This window comes from Acinonyx jubatus, chromosome B2 (assembly GCF_027475565.1).
Source record: "Acinonyx jubatus isolate Ajub_Pintada_27869175 chromosome B2, VMU_Ajub_asm_v1.0, whole genome shotgun sequence".
NCBI classification, from domain to species: domain Eukaryota; kingdom Metazoa; phylum Chordata; class Mammalia; order Carnivora; family Felidae; genus Acinonyx; species Acinonyx jubatus.
In genome coordinates this window covers 122,530,294-122,546,202 of record NC_069385.1, presented here as the reverse complement: position 1 = coordinate 122,546,202, position 15,909 = coordinate 122,530,294, and the positions used below count along the sequence as shown (strand labels likewise).

Below are 15,909 nucleotides of genomic sequence, written 5' to 3'. Positions count from 1 at the left end.
CATCAATTTCTTTTCCTTCTTTTCCTCCTTCTCCATCACTTCCTCTCACTCTTTCTTCCCCCTCAGCTTCACCCTCAGCTTCCCCCTCCCCATCTCGGGGGTCTCCCACCTTTCTCTTCCACCTCTTCCTCCTCTGCCAGTTCCTCCTCCTCCTCCTCTCCTTCTTCCTCTTCTTCCTCTTCTTCTCCTTCAACTCCCCCCTCTTCCTCCTTCTCCTTCTTTTTCTTCTTCTCACAACTCTCATAATTGAGCAATTACTCTTCTGTCATCAATTTATCAAGTATTTATTGAGTACCTACTATGTGTCAAAAGCTGTCCTAGGTGCTGGGTATATAGTAATGAGAAAACTGGGTATAGTTCCTGCCTTCATGGAGTCTAGAGTATGAGAGAGACAAATCTTAAACAACCAATGACAGTAAAATTACAAATTAAAATATATGATAAAAACAAAAGAATAGGGAATTAGAGGAAGAATAAAAGTAGGAGGACACCTGCTTTACACTAAGGGAAAGCATTTACTGAGAAGGAGACATTTAATATGAGACTTGACTGATGAGTTTCTCAATAAATGATCTTTTGTTTTATTAATTGTTTCCCTATCACTTTCTGTTTTCTATTTAAGTGATTTCCTCTCTTATCTTTATTATTTCCTTTCTTCTGCTTATTCTGAGTTTCATTTCTCTTCTTTTTCTAGTTTCTTAGGCAGGAAGCTGAATTTTTTTACTTGAGACCTTTCATCTTTAGGCAATTTTTTAGTACAAATATTCCTCTAAATATTTCTTTATCTGCATCCTGCTATTTCTGAAATGTGCTTTTATTTTTATTTTATTTAAAGTTCAAAATGCTTTCTAATTACCTTTTTTTCTTTGATCCGCAGGTTATTTAAACACGTGTTAACACGTTTCCAAGTATTGGGTGACTTTCCAGATAACTTTCCATTATTTTTTCATTATTTAATTCCATTGTGGTCTGAGAGTATACTTTGTTTGAGACTTATTTTATGGCTCAAAATATGGTCTATCATGGTAAATGTTCTGTGTGCACTTGAAAAATGTGTATTCTGTTGAAGTTGAATGGAGTGTTTTATAAATATCAATTAGGTAAAGTTGGTTGACAATGTTATTAAAATCCTGTATGTCCTTACTGCTTTTCTGTTTACTTGTTCTACTGATTATTGAGAGCAGTGCTGAATCTCTGAGTATGATTGTAAATTTGTATGTTTCTCTTTGCAGTGCTACTGTATGTATTTTGAATCTCTCTTATTAGAGGAATACATTTTTAGAATTATACTGCAATGTAGGTGATCTCTAGGGGTTAAACTGTTTCTTCTGCATATACCATCTCTGGCTGATATAATCATATTTAAAATTTCAGTTGTAATCAATACCTCACATTTCCAACTTCTTTTTGGATAAGTCTAATTGGGTATCATATGAGTGTCTCAAATACAGCATTACACAAACCAAGCTTGCCATCTCCCTAAATTTGCCCACTTCCTGTATTCTTCATATTAGTTAACAGTGACTAATTTAGCACTTAAAAGAAGCCACATAAGTTGTCTTAAACAAGACATTGAATATAAAAGACATTTGAATAAGGGCAGCACAGAACTAGTGTAAAAGTATGGTGGTCTTCAGGAAACCAATGTACTTCTATTTTTGTGTTCCTTCACTCTTAAAAATGTGGATTCCAAAAAAAAATGTTGATTCTATTACATTATTATCTCATGATCCAAGATGGCTGTTGGAGCTCTAGACATCACGTCCAGGTTCCAAGTAGGGTATAGGAAAAAGGAATAGAGGGGCCAAAAATGTGCACACCAATTGTCTTTTTAAGAAACTCTCCTGGAAGTTCCACTTAATAACTTCTACTAATGCTTGATTAACAATACTCATGGTAACACTGAGTTGCCAGAGAGACTGGGAGACTTAATCTTTTAGCTGGGCATATTGCTACCCTGAATGAAATTGGGGGTCTGTGACTAGGGAAGATAGGGAGAGTAGATAGTAGATTGGTAGTACCCCAAGCCCAATAATTTCTTAGAGGGATATCTAAGACTCATCCTCAGTTCCTCTTTCTCTCTCCTTTCACATCTAAGCAACCACTCATACACTCACTATCCAACATCTGTTCTTTAATTATGGCATCTTGGATCCATTCTTTATTATCTTTCCCAAACTATTCAACAGTCATCAATTTACTCCTCCCATTTCTGTCTTTTTGTCACATTGCTGCTAGAGATATTTGCTAAGTAACAAGTGGTTATACTGCCTTTCTGATTTAAAAACTTCCATTTGCTCACACTGATCATAGAAGAAAATCCAGATTCCCTAGATTGACTTTACATCACAAGCTCTTCTCTATTTTGTATTGCAGTTCTCAAGGTTCTTTCCAAGCACATGCACAATCCACAACACTAAGCCTGAGGTCAAGGGAGCCAGGAAGCTGGAGTTCTATCCCAAGAGAATGAAGCTCCAAATCCTGAGCTCTTTGCACATGCCTCTACTTCCCAAAAAGGGAAAAGGGAACTGGCAGAGATGGCCAACATGATTGTGTTGGTCCAGAAATAACTTACTGGACCAACTACTCTCTAGAAAGGGACTCATATCATAGGTTGGGTGGAAATAAGATCCTCAACTGAGTGATTGATGGACCTTCTTGATTTTCAGTTTCAGATAAAAATTTAGCTTGGAAAGTAATATGAGATAAGAATGAAAGTGATATTAGGGGCTATTGAAATATATATTGCATTTTTTCCCAATAAGGAAGTAGCTGATATACATAAATAGTAGATTTTGGAAAATAGAGAGAGGTGCAAAGAAAATATGAAAAATATATAACATTTTCACCACCTAAGTATAAAGTGTATTTATTTATGTTTCATATGTATATATATATATATATGAACACGTATGTATGTACATTTATTTATATAAGTCTATGTATTCATTTTTTACAAAGTTGAGATGAAATATAGAACAAAGTTGTAAGTTACTTTTCTTCCCTTTGAATTAGTATTTTGAACATTTTTCCATGCTTCCAAATATTTTCTACAATTTGATTTTCAATTGCTGTATAGAATTCCATTGCATGGATGGAAGAAGCATTCTTTTATTAGATCTCAAGTTGTTTCTGGTATTTGCTATTATGATGAATAATCTTGATATACTTTTTCCTCTGAAGATAACTGATTATTTACTTAGATAAAATTCTAGAAGGAGAATTATTAGATCAAGTTATATAAATATCCTTTTACATCATTTGATAAGCTTTGACACATTTTGATAACTTGCCCTTAAGGAAGACTATAATAATTTACACTTTCACCAACAGGGTATGAAAATACTCCCTGTACTCCATATATTGTCATTTAAACATATTATTGTTTTAACATGTCTGCTTTAACAGACGATGAGTAGTTTCCATTTAGTTTATTTATTTGTATTCTTCTGGTTTGAACCAGCTTTTTAAGGCTTTATTCATAATTCTACTGTATTTATAATATATATTTAATATTATTTATTATGATAATATCTTAATAATGGTGACACAATGACAGCAGTAATGACATTTAGTAAGCTTTTACTACATATCTTTCACTGTGTGAATTCTGTCATGTATTATCCCTTTTAATCTTCACAATCCTATGAGATACATTCAATGATTATCCTTATTAAAATGATACAAGTTTATGAAGATTAAATGACCCACCCAAACTCACACAGCTAGTAATGCAAACTGATTAAGAACTTTGTTTAGAATTTTAAGCATTTTGGCTATCATACTGTTTTAAGTTCTCTCCTAGTTTATTGTTCATCTTTTCATTTAGTTTATACTCTTTATACAAATAATTTCAAATTTTTATATAGTCCTGCACATTGATCTTTCTTTTAGTGTGTTTGTATGTATGTGCGTATAATATTTACCTGATCACTAGAAGATACAATGTTTCTAAGCATATGCACAAATTTTACATATAGAGAGAGATAGGTAGATAGATAGATCTATAAATAGGTCTATATATATATATATAGGTCTATATATAGATCTATCTATCTACCCACCTATCTATAAAATATCTATCTATATATAGATCTATCTATCTATATATATAATTTGTGCATTTGCTTAGGAACATTGTATCTACTAGTGATCAGATAAATATTTAGCTACATTGTTTTCTAGTTTTTTAATTAGTAATTTTGAGTATGTAACTGTAATCCATTAGAAATTTATTTTGGTGTGTGATGTTAGGAATAAAGTACTTTATTAAATAATGCATTTACCATTTATCATATGTGAAGCTATCATATATATTTTTTTTTGGTGGTCTGATCTTATCATTTATTCTGTTCAGTTGATTTGTTATTGATTCTATTTTTTTATTTCTTACTAATTCTTACTCCAATATGCTGTTTTAATTATTGCACCTTTAGCCCAGTTTGGTCAAAGTGTTCTTGGCTCTTCTTCCAGGTGGTCTTTAATCAAGCCTCTTTCTTTTTATTTATTTGTTTTTTATTTTTTTAGTTTATTTATTTTGAGAGAGAGAGAGAGAGAGTGTGTGTGTGTGCGAGTTGGGGAGGGGCATAAAGAGAGGGAGAGAGAATCCCAAGCAGGCTCCATGCTGTCAGCACAGAGCCTGATTCAGGGCTTGATCTCATGAACTGTGTGAAATCATGACCGGACTGAAATCAAGAGTAGGATACTTAACCTTAACCAGGTTCCCCAAGGCTCAGTTTAGTGGGTTTCTCCCAAGGCTCTGGCTAGCCCAGTTGTACTTTCCTTACTTATAAACAAATTGTCTGGTATTTAGTTGGCCAATCAGAGTCCTTTGAAAAAATTTTTTTGCCTGAATGTTGTGTGACTTTTTATTCTCTGGAGATAGAATTGAGAAATTGTTCAGCTGGAGGATCTTACTTGACCCTCTTTGGAGGGTCCCCATGCTTTGGGCATTGGAAAGCAACACTGGGGATTCACAGACTTCCACAGCATATGGAGACTGGTTGTGTGTTATTTTCTTGGAAACTGCTCTTAACACTCAGCCTCAGTTTTTCACCAGTAATGGTTCTGGTTAATTGATCTGAAAGTTCACCCAGACAAGCATCTGTTAGAAGAATTTGCAATCTCTGCACCAGTATAAGGAGGTATCCAGGTGATCTTGAAATTTCCAGAAATGTGTGGAGCAACATTAAGTTAGGGCTGAAAGGACCCTGGAGATGACCTATTCCAATCCTGTCATTTTACAAATGAGGAAAGTGAAACCTCATCCAGCATGCCTTCTGCCCCAGGTAGTTAGTCAGAGAACCAACAATGGAACCCAGGAATCCTGATTTCTAGTGTCATCTCCTTGGCACTTGCTGCCTTCCTGATGTACAATTGTCACTATCATGGACAAGGATTAAATACATCCCATCAACATATAGAGAAGATTTCTCTCATGATTTTTCAAGTGTTTTTCTTTGCTTTGGTTTCATTTACAGAAATAATATTTGGGAAAGTAACATATGAAACTGATTTTTTTCAACATAAGTTTTCTGAGCATCTACAATGCACTAGACCCTGTTCTAGTGCTTTGGTGAACAAAAGAAAGACCTCTACCCTCATGAAATATGAACTGCAGTAAGGAGAATTAAACAATAGACAATAGACAAACTAAATCAGAGCATTTTATACTACATTAAAAAGTTGACAGTGTTATGGAAAAAGAAAGAGTTCAGTGGGAATTGGGAAAAACTGACATTTGAGCACACTTCAAGGAGATGAGGAAGTTATCTGTGTATATGTGGGGAAGGGCATGACATACAGAGGGAATCTGTGATCTTTGAATATGTATGTACACTCACTCACACCACACATCCTTATGCATACCTTACACAGAGTAGATGCTCCTTGAATGCCTATTAAAGATTAGTGAATACACACACACACACACACACACACACACACACACATTTTTGTGCACATGATAATGGAAAATGGGAAAACCAAACATTTCAATCTTCCTCTCCCTTAGCCAAATGGAAGATTTATTTACATGTTGATTTCTTATAGTTACATGATACCATTTTTTGTTTCTGAATTTACACCCAAAGAAACCAATTTTGGGAAGAAACCAAGAAAGGAAGTAATAGGAGGACATAGATAAAAAGGGAAAGAAGGCATAAGCAAGAGGAAACCTTTCTTCCTGCCCTCCTGGGTCTAGAATGTAGTCCCAGATAAGGTTGAGGGCTAAGGCAACAGGAGTATGCAGTGAAGAACTGTGGGAGTACCTGAGGCAGATCTGGGTCATACTTGGCCCTTGGCCAGTCCCCAGAGGTTGTCTGACCTGCTGGGCATCCTGGGAAGCAGTCCCAGGCAGTTTCTGCTTTGCTATGCCTGCTGGTTCTGCTGCCATTTGGCCCACGGAACACCCAGGAGAACAATTCTCTCCCTGAATTTCTCTGCCATCTGCTCTACATCCTACCAATGATCAAGTGTGGCAACCTGTGAGCATCCAGAATCATGTCTGCTTGATCTTTAATTTAATTTACCATTGAGACATCTCCATACCATAAATGGGAAACCTTGTGGTAGGAAATTGATCAAACCATGAAGATGGACACTTCTTATCCATCCATGTTTTGTCATTGTTAATGATGCTTGATTCTTATGGGTTTCTCTGAGATTTGTGAAGAAAAATGAGCAATTAACCAGGAGCAGGGCTGCTCCATTCATCTAGAACAATATATATCAGACTTCTAGACCTAAATGGAAAGATAGGACCAGTACAACAGGAGGTGTGGAGATGACACATCACAGGACTGACCACAAAGTAAAATATACTAAAATCTCATGTTCTATATTAAAATTCCTTGCAAATTATGTATAATCCTGTAAGTCAGCATACTTTAATATATAAAAAAAACCTTGGACTTGTTTTTAAACCAAATAAAAATTTAATTCCATCTTCCCCTAAATCTTCTGGTGCAACTGCTGCTCAAGAATATGTGCTCTAGGTTTATTTATAGACTGAAATATCCTGGAATATCTTTGATATCTCAAGGGAAAAGCTAATTCTAAGTGGAGAAGCATATATGCCTGAATCTTTCAAAAGACCCAATTCTGGGGACCAAAGTGAAGGGAGTTTTGGGTGAGTCCTCATTAAATGTCATCTCGTTGTCCCTGGTTCTGCTTCGGTTCACTTAAGTTTGCAAGATGTGGTTGGTCATTCTACAGGCAAAGATAGAGGAGGTAAAAATTGAGAGCACTCAAGACAAACTAAATACAGTCATTTCTCTTCTCAATATTCCAGCCTTCACTGACAACCATTAGCTGTTAATTAGACATTTCACAAAAATCTGTATATTTAAATGCCCACATGTTTGGAGACCATCAGGTTACTGTCAGTATGTTACTGGAGTCAGAATGTTTTTCTCTTGGCTTTCAGGTTGATGTTTGTCAGTTCTGTCATCCCAAGATGACCTCTGCTACTAACAAATCTGACTTTTTTTTTTCCTGCATCTATTAGGATCTTGAACACTGCCATGTGAATGTAGATGCTCCCTGTGTTAAATTGTTTTCTGCTGGGAGCCAAGGCTAAGTTCTAGTTCTCATTTATCTGAAAGGAACAGAGGGATCTAAAGTATTGTCAGTGGCTGACAAGATGCCACTTTTTTGGCTATTTTCCATAGCATTCAGATTCATATCTGAGCTCAACATGCTTTATATGTTTTTTCCCACATGCTGGGACAGGCCTGTTTTTGGAGACAATCTCTGGGAGTGGAGGAAAGAGGCTTGTTTTCACACATGGCCATATGTATAGTGCAATTTCTTCCCCAAATGGTAAAGTTTCCCTGGCAGGGGACATGCTTCACCTTTGGTCAGTCTTCATCCCAGGTCTCTTTCTGAGTTATTTTTCACCCCAACCCCCAACTTTGAAACTGCCTTTAACTGAAAGAAAGACACTTTTTTGATGTTTTTATTTGACTCCTTGGCAAAAGTCTAGCTTATAATTTTTTAATTAAGATGTCTGCATTTGAAAAGGTGGTGACAACTGAGCTCCAGGCTCATCTGGTTTATCATATGCTCCAGGACAGGTTTAGGTTTGGATTTCAATCAGGTCGTAACATGAAGTCAGGATCTGTGATAATCTAATTATTCACAGGAACAGAAGATCATTGAAATAAAGGAGACACTTTAGTCATCAACTCACCCAGTGCCTTTTCACACTCTGCCCTTGGATTGAAGTTTCTTACCAGAAGATTAAAATATTGTTTCATGAGATTTGTTTCTTACCTTGCAAGACATCTTTCTTTTTGGTGGCCTTAGTATTTTGACTTATTTAGGCAAATAATTTAGAGTATTGATGGATTCCACCTGGTAGGGGATTTTCCAATACTTAGTCAAAAGGAAGCTACCAAAATTTTGCAACTTGAGAGCTGTCCTAAAAGGCCAGCTTTATCTGCCCTCAGAGGGTGCCTGACATCTTCAATCTTGGAGTCTCTGGTCTAAAGCATTATCTCCAGAAGGTAATACTTACAATATAACTGTCTTATCAAAGAGCTCATTCATTCTTTCACAACTCTTAGCTCCTGTTGAGTAGTGGACAGCAGGGTCCTGTGAGACAGAGACTTGGGTCAGCTAAGTTCAGAGGAAGGACGATAGAATCTGAACCCGGGACTCTAGTGGAAGAGTCAGACACAACACAGTAGAGAGAAGTCAAAGTCAGTCATGGAGTCCCAATAGTTTATTTTTGCTTTTTCCCCCCTTGCCTCAGGATACATATCTAGAAAGAAGTTGCTATAACCAATGTCAAAGAAGTTACTGCCCATGTTCTCTTCCAGGAATTTTACGATTTCAGGTCTTACATTTAGGTCTTTAATCCATTTTGATTGATCTTCATGTATGGTGTAAGAAAGTGGTCCACTTTCTTTCTTTTGCATGTTGCTGTCCAGGTTTCCCAACACCATTTCTTGAAGAGACTGTCTTCTCCCCACTGGATAATATCCTTCCCTGCTTTGTCAAACATTAATTGGCCATACAGTTGTGAGTTCACTTCTGAGTATTCTATTTTGTTCTATTGATCTATGGGCCCATTTTTGCCCCAGTACCATATTGTTTTTATTACCACAGCTTTGTAACATAACTTGAAGTCCAGAATTGTGATGCCTCCAGCTTTGCTTTTCTTTTTCAAGGTTACTTCGGCTATTGGGGGTCTTTTGTGGTTCTATACAAACTTTAGAATTATTTGTTCTAGCTCTGTGAAAAATGCTGTTAGTTCTTTGGTAGAGATTGCATTAAATATGTAGATTTCTTTGGATAGGATAGACATTTTAACAATATTCTTCCAATCCATGAGCGTGGAATTTCTTTCCATTTCTTTTTGTCATCTTGAATTTCTCTCATCAATGTTCTGTAGTTTTCAGAGTACAGGTCCTTCACCTCTTTCGTTAAGTTTATTCCTAGATATCTTACTGTTTTGGGTAAAATTGTAAATGGGATTGATTCCTTAATTTATGTTTCTGCTGCTTCATTATTGGTGTATGGAAATGCAACAGATTTCTGTACTTTATTGAATTCATGTATCAGTTCTAGCAGTTTTTTTTGGTGGAATCTTTTGGGTTTTCTATATATAGTATCACATCATCTGCAAATAGTGGAAATTTTGCTCCTACCTTGCCAATTTGGATTACTTTTATTTCTTTTTGTTGTCTTATTGCTATAGCTAGCTAGCTATAGCTAGCATAGGACTTCCAGTACTATGTTAAATAACAATGGTGAGAGTGGACATCTTGTCTTGTTCCTGACTGTAAGGGAAAATCTCTCAGTTTTTCCCCATTGAGGATTAAATTAGCTGTGAAGGGTACATATATGGCCTTTATTATGTTGAGGTACACTCCCTCATCAAAATAAAAAGCTTCCACACAATGAAGGAAATAATCAACAAAACTAAAGGCAAACTACAGAATGAGAGAAGATATTTGCAAATGACATATCTGATAAAAGGTTAGTTTTAATCCAAGATATATAAAGAACTTATAAAACTTAACATTAAAAAAATGAGTAATCCAATTAAAAAATGGGCAGAATACATGAACAAACATTTCTCCAAAGAAGACATCCAGATGGCCAACAGACACATGAAAAGACGCTCAACATCACTCATCAGGGAAATACAAATAAAAACCACAATGAGATGTCACCTTACACCTGTAAGGATCACTAAAATCAACAACACAAGAAACAACAGGTATTGGCACAGATGTGGAAAAACAGGAGTCTTGCACTGTTGGTGGGAATGCAAACTGATGCAGCCACTGTAGAAAATAATATGGAGGTTGATCAAAAAGTTAAAAATAGAACTACCTTTTGATCCAGCAAAAGGTAGTGTGAACTACTAGATATTTACCCAAAGAATACAAAAATACAAATTCAAAGGGATACATGTACCACAGTGTTTATAGCAGCATTATCTACAATAGCTAAGTTATGGAAACAGCCCCAGCGCCCATCAACTGATGAATGGATAAAAAAAGATGTGCTATATTTATCACATATGTCCACACACACAAAATGGAATATTCCTCAGGCATAAAAAAAGCTCACCTCAACCAATGTATACAACTAGAGAGCACATACATCAGCATAAATACCCCTGTAAACAACAAAAGATTGGCAGAACAACATCACAACAAAAGGTAGAGAAGAGGCCAAATAAAAGAAGGTAGAAATGATGAAGATGTGGTTTGAGAGTGAAATGGACCTTGGCAGTCCACAGTGGAGAGGGAATTGGGGGCACAGAAGGGTGAAAAATAGACTATCACATCAGGGAGCCCACACAGGGAAGACAAATCTCCATAACATTGGTTTTGAAAGTGAGAGGGACTAAATCTCGTCAGTTCTTATAACCAGTGGGGCTTAAAGCCTAGAATTTAAAAATTGCTGAGCTTCACTCTGGGAAAGCTCTAAGGGCTTTACAAGTGGAGTTCCCACACTTAAAGAGACAACAAAAAAGTTAGTGGGAATATAGTGTGGAAGCAGTAGTTTGAAAAACACAAAGGGAAGACAGAAAGGAGAGTTATTTACTCATCTCAGAGCATGGCCTGGAGAGGCATGAATGGTGGGGAAACCCCTCCAGGAGTAAAGGAGTTGACAGGAACCACTTCTCTCTCCTGCCTCTCAGCATAAACACAGAACCACCTGCAAGGCACCCACATGCGCTACATAACTTGCTTATACCTAGCCCCACCTGACCCGTGCTTCAGCAGATCCGCCCTTCCCAGTCACATTAGTCTTAGTCCTGTTGCTGTGAGCCCCATACTACAGAAGGCCTGCACAAACCCCACCAATACCTTATCTCCTGACCCATGTATTTTGTGGGATCCCAGTTCTAGTGATGCTGTGGCACAACAGGTATTATCTCCAAGGGGACCAGCACAACCTTGTTAAGACATGTCTCACCCCTGTCTGGCACCAAACACTGCCCACAATGGGCAAAGAGAGCCTCTGCAGACAACTTTACTTAATGAAAAAGCAGCCAGGACTGAACAGCAGGGCACACACAACATACATGGGAGACACTCCCTGAATTGCCAGGTCCTGGGGAAAAAGGAAGACTACACTGCATTATAGGACCTCTTATTCATAAAGCCATTACCTTCAAGAAAAGACATAGTTGACTTTCCTAACACTCAGAAACAGACACAGCAGAAAAAATGAGGAGACAGAAGAATATGTCCCAAATGAAAGAACAAGACAAAACCATAGCAAGAGACCTAAGCAAAATGGGTATAAGTGATATGCCAGATAAAGAATTTAAAGTAATGATCTTAAAGACAGTCACTGAACTTGAGAAAAGAGTGAGGACATCAGTGAGACCTTTAACAAGGAGATAAAAAAGAACCAATCAGAGATAAAGAACATAATAAATGAAATAAAAAAATACATTTGATGGAATAAATAGCAGGCAAGAGGAAGCAGAGGAATGAATTAATGACCTAGAAGACAGAGTAATGGAAAGCAATTAAGCTAAGCAAATGAGAGAAAAAATAATTATGTAAAGTGAGAATAGACTTAGGGAACTTAGTGACTCCATCAACCATAACAATATTTGCATTATAGGGATCCCAGAAGAAGAGAGAAAAAAGAGGGCAGAAAATTTATTTGAAAAAATAATAGCTGAAAAGTTCCATAATCTGGAGAAGGAAACAGATATCCAAATCCAGGAGGGATGGAGATCCCCTAACAAAGTCAAGCCAAGGAAGTCTACCTCAAGACACATACTAATTAAAATGGTAAATAGTAATGACAAAGAGAAAAATTTTTAAGCAGGAAGAGAAAAAATGATGGTTACATACAAGGGAAACTTCAGACAAACAAAAACTAAAGTTCATGACCACTAAACCAGCCCTGCAAGAAATGTTAAAGGGGACTCTAAGTACAAAGGAAAGACCACAAGTGAGAGTATATAAGAAGTTGGAAGACAAAACCAGTAAAAATAAGTAATTCTGTAAAAATCAGTTGAGGGATTCACAAAATAAAAGTATATAAAATATGACTCCATATACCTAAATTGTGGGTTGGGGGAAAGAGTAAAGAATGGTTTTAAAATTAAGCAACCATCAACTTCTGGTATACGGAGAAGATATTACATATAATCTTAATGGTAACGACACACAAGAAAAGAGTAATAGATATGCAAAGAATAAAGAGAAAGGAATCTAGGTGTATCTCTAAATAAAGCCAACAAACCATAAAAGAGTGCAAGAGAAAGGATTAGAGAAAAAGTATAAAAACCACCATAGGGGTGCCTGGGTGGCTCAGTCAAGCGTCCAACTTTGGCTCAGGTCATGATTTTGCAGTTCATGGATTTGAGTCCTGCATCAGGCTTTGTGCTGACAGCTCAGAGCCTAGAGTCTGCTTCAGATTCTGTGTCTCCCTCTGTCTCTGCCCCTTCCTCTACTCTTGCTCTTTCTCTTTCTGTCTCTCAAAAATAAATAAACAAAAAAAGAAAAAGAAAAAGAAAAGAAAAACCACCACTGGGGCACCTGGGTGGTCAGTCGGCTGAGCATCCGACTTCAGTTCAGGTCATGATCTCACGGTCCATAGGTTCGAGCTCCACTTTGGCCTCTGTACTGACAACTCAGAGCCTGGATCCTGCGTCTGATTTTGTGTCTCCCTCTCTCTGCTCCTCCTCAGCTCGTGCTCTGTCTCTCTCTCTGTCTCTCAAAAATAAACACTAAAAAAAAATTAAAAAATTTTAATGCTTATTTATTATTGAGAGACAGAGAGACACAGAGCATGAGCAGGGGAGGGGTAGAGAGAGGGGGAGGCACAGAATCTGAAGTAAGCTCCAGGCTCTGAGCCGTCAGCACAGAGACTGATGCAGGGCTCGAACTCACAAACTGTGAGATCATGACCTGAGCCGAAGTCGGACGCTTAACCGACTGAGCCACCCAGGTGTTCCAACATTAAAAACAATAAAAAAAAAAAAACCACCACAAAATAAGTAACGACAATAAATACATATCTATCAGTAATTACTTTGAATGTGAGTGGACTAAATGCTTTAATAAAAAGACATAGGGTGACAGAGTGAATTAAAAAACAAGACCCATCTATATGCTGCCTACAAGAGGCACATTTCAGATCTAAAGACACCTACAGACTGAAAGTGAGGGAATGGAGAAATATTTATCATGCAAATGGATGTCAAAAGAAAGCTGGAGTAGCAATACTCATAACAGACAAAATAAACTTTATAACAAAGATTATATCGAGAGACAAGTACACTAATAATAAAGGGGACAATCCAATAAGAAGATATAATAATTATAAATATTTATGGACCCAATATGAAAGCACCCAAACATATAAAACAGTTAATAACAAACATAAAAGAACTAATCAATAGTAATATAATAATAGTAGGGGACTTTAAAACTTCACCTACATTAATGGGCAGATAATCCAAACAGAAAATAAACAAGGAAACAGTGACCTTGAGTGACACACTATACCAGATGGATTTAACAGATATATTCAGGATATTCCATCCTAAAACAGCATAATACGCATTCATTTTTAGTGCACATGGGACATTCTCCCGAACAGACCACATATGAGGCCACAAAACAAGTCTCAACAAATGCAAAATGATCAAAGTCATACCATGCATCTTTTCTAACCACAACACTATGAAATCAACCACAAGAAAATATCTGCAAAGAGCTGAAATACATGGATGTTAAATGACATCTGACTGAACAATGAATGGGTCAACCAGGAAATCAAAGAAGAAAGCAAAAATTACATGGAAACAAATGAAAATGAAAACACAACAATCAAAAATCTTTGGAATGCAGCAAAAAGATTTCTTAGAGGGATGTTTATAGCAATACAGCTTACCTCAAGAAGCAAGAAAAATCTCAACTCAACAACCTAACCTTATACCTAAAGGAGCTAGAAAAAGAACAACAAACAAAACCCAAAATCAGCAGAAGGAAGGAAACAATAAAAATTAGAACATAAATAAATGACATAGAAACTAAAAAACATTGGAATCCAGGAGATGGTTCTACGCTTTTTTTGTGTTTTAGTTTTTATTTAAATTCCAGTTAGTTAACATACAGTGTAATATTAGTTTCAGGTATTCAATATAGTGATTTAACACTTCCATATATTACCAGGTGCTCATCAGGACAAGTGCATGCCTTAATCTCCATCACCTAATTTCACCCATCCCCCTACTTATCTCCATTCTGGTAACCATAAATTTGTTCTCTGTAGTTAAGATTCTGTTTGTTGGTTTCCCTCTCTCTTTTTCCCCTCTGTTCATTTGTTTTGTTTCTTAGATTCTACGTATGAGTGAAATCATATGGTATTTGTTGTTCTCTGACTGACTCATTATGCTTATTATGTTTAGCATTATACTCTCTAGCTGATTTATGTTATTGCAAATGGCAATATTTCATTTTTTATGGCTGAGTAATATTGTAATATTATATATAATATAATAAATATAATATAATATAATATAATATAACATAATATAATATATAATGTATATAATATTGTATGTATATTCTTTATCCATTCATGGACACTGAGGCTGTTTCCATAATTTACCTGGCTGCTGTAGGTGCTGCTGCTATAAATGCTATAAACATTGGGGTGCATGTAACCCTTTTAATTGGTATTTTTATATTTTTGGAGTAAATACCTAGTAGTAGTGTGATTGCTGGATCATAGGGTAATTCTAGTTCTAATTTTGTGAGGAACAGGAGATGATTCTTTGAAAAGACCAATAAAATGGATAAACCTCTCTGGCCAGATTCATTTAAAACAAAAGACAGAGGTTTCAAATAAACAAAAATCACAAATAAAAGAAGAGATATAACAACCAATACCACAGAAATATAAACAATTTTAAGAGAATAGTAAGAAAAAATATATGCCAACATATTGGACAACCTAGGAGAAATGGATAAATTTCTAGAAGCATATAACCTACTAAAACTGAAGCAGGAAAAAATAGAAAATTTCAACCAATTGATTACTGGCAGTGAAATTGAATCAGTAATCAAAGAACTACTAATGAACAAAAGTCTAAGACCAGATGGCTTCACAAGCAAATTCTGCCAACCTTATTTATTTATTTATTTATTTATTTATTTATGTTTATTTATTTAATTTGAGAGAGAGAGAGAAAGCACAAGTGGGAGAAGGGCAGAGAGAGGGAGAGAGAGAAAGAGAGACAGAATGCCAAGCAGGCTCTGCATTGTCAGTGCAGAGCCCAATGTGGGGCTCGAACTTACGAACCATGAGATCGTGACCTAAGCCAAAGTTGGACACTTAACCAACTGAGCCACCCAGGTGTCCCTCTACCAAACATTTGAAGAAAAGTTAATACCTATTCTCAAATTCTTCAAA

General features: G+C 36.3%; 1 long non-coding RNA gene across 1 annotated transcript; it reads left to right on the top strand.

The window, feature by feature from the left end:
* The first annotated feature begins 5,945 nt into the window (after window positions 1-5,945).
* Window positions 5,946-13,010, top strand: LOC128315667 (uncharacterized). The gene is made up of 2 exons (XR_008298676.1): window positions 5,946-12,479; window positions 12,569-13,010. It is a non-coding gene; the product is annotated as an uncharacterized LOC128315667 (long non-coding RNA).
* Window positions 13,011-15,909: the final 2,899 nt, after the last annotated feature.